Source organism: Lactuca serriola, chromosome 3 (assembly GCF_051521515.1).
Source record: "Lactuca serriola cultivar US96UC23 chromosome 3, Lser_US96UC23_V15, whole genome shotgun sequence".
Lineage (NCBI taxonomy): Eukaryota > Viridiplantae > Streptophyta > Magnoliopsida > Asterales > Asteraceae > Lactuca > Lactuca serriola.
The window spans coordinates 207,599,819-207,604,144 of NC_136410.1; the positions used below are offsets into that span (position 1 = coordinate 207,599,819).

The 4,326-nt window shown below is 32.5% G+C and overlaps 1 long non-coding RNA gene across 1 annotated transcript; it reads left to right on the forward strand.

Annotated features, from left to right (window-relative positions):
• The first annotated feature begins 1,693 nt into the window (after positions 1–1,693).
• On the forward strand, positions 1,694–3,977 carry LOC145093553 (uncharacterized). Its single transcript, XR_013702911.1, has 6 exons — positions 1,694–2,015; positions 2,191–2,303; positions 2,609–2,704; positions 3,134–3,197; positions 3,391–3,473; positions 3,787–3,977. It is a non-coding gene; the product is annotated as an uncharacterized LOC145093553 (long non-coding RNA).
• Positions 3,978–4,326: the final 349 nt, after the last annotated feature.

Below are 4,326 nucleotides of genomic sequence, written 5' to 3' on the forward strand. Positions count from 1 at the left end.
TATCATATATTATTAAAATTTTGGTATTAAAAAATTATTTTCAGTTTATAAAATAAATTTATTTTAATTTTTTAATATCTACAACATCATGTAGATGTTAAAAAAACAAACACGTTTTTTATTAGTCTGTAGTCGTTTGGTCCACATCTTGTACCGTAGAAAGTTGTAGAGGTTGTCCGCAGACTTCATGAATTTTTGTTTAAAAAAAAACAAACAACACCTTAGTCACGTAACCCATATATTAAGTTATGAAACATTAGGCAACAAATAAATATTTGTTTTTTTTTTATATAATACACTTTAATTCCGTCAATATTAAGTTATATACATTTTATATCAATTATTTTTTTGTTATTTTTATATATCAAATTTATTTATATATATACTAATTTCAAAGTACATGATGAACAGGACTTCTCTACGATTGGTTGTTTTGTTTTTTTTTTCTTTTCCGTTTCCGTTTCCTATGTTTTCTTTATTTGTGAGAATTGTTTTTCTTTTCCAGCATCTCTGTTACACTGCTAATGTAACCAATAAAAACGGGTACAGTGTCCGTCACGTGTTACGTTGTCGATGTTCTCACCGCCTCTCATTCTATCATCTTCGGAGAATTCTTTTCGTTTCTGTGGGTATCGCTTTCCCCCCATCGCTTCCACCTCTCAAGATTCTCAGCTGCTTGCCTTCTTCCTCACTCCTCAGCCACTAAAAGCAGCGGAACATCTTCCCGCCTCCGATGCTTCTAGGGTTTCCGCTGAAGAAGATTTAGGTTGAGTGTTTTCACTATTGATGATCCCTCCACCGCCATAGTCTCCCGTCAAAAACCCTATCGCCCTTACTATCAATTGAAGGAGTTCTCACTCTTGCTCTTAATCACTTGCTCCACAACCGTCTGCATCGCCATCTCTATCTTCTTTTGTCGCCGGAAAAGAGAACGACGGAACCGATATATTATGCTTCACCACTCTTTCATTTGATAACATCATTTTTCTCTATTGTAGTCGAACCCTAATTACGTATGTCATTGATCTGAAGCAATGATTGTAAATTTTCAGGTGGATTTTATTGATCACAAGGACTTTTAGACAAAGGTAATTACTTGAATTGATTGCAGTTTTATGTTACTAATCTATTTTGCTACGCCTATGCTATTCCGACTTCATTGTACGATGATTTGGCGTCTTATTTTTTGTATTATATTTATGGATTTTTGAATATGGTGAAGAAGTGACAACAGAGTGGCAAAGTTGATCAGATTAACTACATGGCAGAAGAAGGTGACATGTAAGATTTTGCAGATGGTGTGGATGGAGGAGAAAACAATGGTGAAGATTGAAATCTTGATGATTACGAAATGGTTAGTGTAAGAATTAAATTTCATCCCTTTTAGTGTTTTTAGTCCAAAATCTATCATCAAATGTATATGTGTTATAATCTACCATGTAATACACTTGATTTCGACAATTCATATCTTTTTAAGTTCTAATTTGAGCAGCTTACAAAGGTGACGGATACGTCCTCTGCTCGAGCAAGATCAGGAAAAGATATCCAGGGCATTCCATGGGAAAGATTGAATATAACAAGGGAAAGTTACAGATGTACAAGACTTGAACAATACAGAAACTATGAAGACATTCAATTATCTGGTGATGTTGATAAGGTACTACAATATCTACTTTCATAGACATAATTCCTTTTTCTACTCTTCATATTATGAAACATTGTTGTTGTATGCAGAAATGCAAACAAAATTCCAAAATTGGTAACTACTATGAGTTCTTTCATAATACAAGATCATTGAAACCTAAAATCATTCATTTTCAAGCATATTAGATTGATATTACCTAAAAGCCCTAAAGATTCTAAAAATTTATGTGGTATACAGCTAAGGAACCTGATATAGGCTACCTCAAAGCATGATGTGTATCTCATGTGTAACAACTCAATCATGCACTGCTCATTAATCACAAAACCCAACTGAAATTCTAAACTTTTCTAGGCACGTGGCACCTACTGAGGTACTTACTTTTATTTTCATTCATCATATAATGTTGCTGAAGTTGCAAAAAGACGGAAATTACATTGTGTCTTGACTCCCTTAACTTTAGACCTAAACTTAAGAATTTTAATTTCTTTGTTCATTTTTTTATACATTTTTGAGAATTCAAAATCTGAAATTTGTTTTGGGGATAGAGAAACATGCAGGTAGTTTGATGTAATGGTTTACACAAACTCGAATTAGTACACTAGTACTCAATGATGATTTCTTGGAGGCAGGAAGGTTTCAAGGAAAGCTTGCTTGTGAGGTAATCTGTTATAAAAATATATTTTTCTGGGATTTTGGTAAAAGATTTAACCATAAAATGTATTATTAATTTAGTTTTAATACAGAATCTTGATGTATTATATGATGCAAAGATTTGGATAAACAGTGAATGATTTTTTGTACAAGGACGACTTATGAAGATAATGCTATAACAAATGCTATTGAAATATACGACACCTTGGAAGTAATTGTGAAGTAGGATGTAAATCATGCAACTATTTTTGTTATAAAATATATTTTTGAAAACGTGTTTGTTGATATTTTGATAAATGTGGTGGTTTGTAGTGGTGGAATGCATTTAATGGCATCAATTAATGATTGTGGTGTGAGAGAATAGGACATGGAGGGATTTTAGCTTGTGAATCACTTCCGCTTTCCAAGGCCAGTCAATGTGTGTGTGTGTGTGTTTTTTTTGGTTCTTATTTGGAATTCCTTTAGATAGTGTTTGTTGTCATAGAATTGGGGGAGGAATGGAATGGCTCATTCCATAGAAGTGAGGAAGACATGTTTGTTTTCTCTGATGGAATGGAATGAGCCATTACGAATGTTAAGAACAAACTCATTTCGTTGTAATTATTTGTTATATAAAAGTGAGGAATGTGTTTGGTATGATGGAATTCAAAATTTATGAATAAAAATTGGTTAAGTTGCAGCTTTTCATTCCATTCTAGAATGAAATGAAGGATTAACAAAATGGAATGAGTCACATTACAAATTAATGGAATGAGTGATTCCATTCTGATTCCATGAAATCAAGAGGTAAATTTATAGAATCAAAAGTTAAAAATTACCTCTCCGAATGCAATGCAGGTGTATGACTAAGTTTGTGACTGGTCTCTTTTCGGTGGGAATGTTCTATCACCTCTACAATCAGGTACTAAAAAAATATTGTAGGTTTACAAAAAAAAAAACTTGTGGGTGATTCAAAAGTTATTATGTGATATTAAAGATTTAGAACAAAGAGTTGTTCTAAATCTGGTAACCGAAGATTGTGCTTGGATTTGAATTCGATTGTTGTTCTCTTAGTTTAAGTTATTGGTTTGTAAATGTTTAGAATTTTATTTCAGCTGAAAGTTAAAAGACATGGGTGATGGTCAGGGAACCAAGCCTGCCAATGCCAACAAAGGGAACGCAGCTACCAACCTTAGAAGTGAGTGTTTTAACCAAATCATGTATTTTACCTACAGATGGTGTAATGCATATGAACTTAGTCACTAGCTTTAGTTGGTAAAAGAAAAGAAATGTTTTTTGTGAAAAATTCTCATGATTCCATTGAAAACCTGATTTATGAGTTAAACCTCACGGTTTATTATGAATTACAGATGGATGCAAAATCAAATGATTTTTAATTTTCACCTTTAAAATTCACTCTTCTCCTTTTGTACTTCTTCTTTTGTTCTCTTCTGTGTTCAAACGTTTCAGATTTTGGGATAATACGCTGACCGTGTAATATTTAACATCAGCTTTTGATCACCAGCTCCCTGCCCCACCACCAGCTGTTTCTGCAATCCGATGCTCAGCGCTCGACATCAACGCTTGATAATGAAAACTTTTGTTGTGTTTCTTGAATTTTGTCATTTTTTAAACCTTTTCCTTTGGGTATTTTTTTTAAACAGAGGAAGAATCAATCTAACTATGTAATAATTATTTCATATGTCTGTGTTTCTTCGTTTTATGGTGCTTAAATGATTCTTTTTGATTTCATATTCTGGTGTTTTTAATGGGAGAAATCCATCTTTATTCTTGGATTAATACATAAAGTAAAAGGTCTACTTGCAAGATGTAGCAACATACTTTCATTTCCGATCATGTTGTTTTCTTTGGCGTTTCCAACCCCGCAAAGCGGGGATTCTTCTCTAGTTATATACATATGTGAATCAAGTTGTAAACATTTTAATATTTTTATTTTTGTAGTTTTTGTTAAAATACTTTTGCAATTATCAAACATATCAAAACATAGTTTTTTTTTTGTTTTTGTTTTCTATTCCTCTTTTTTTGATTTT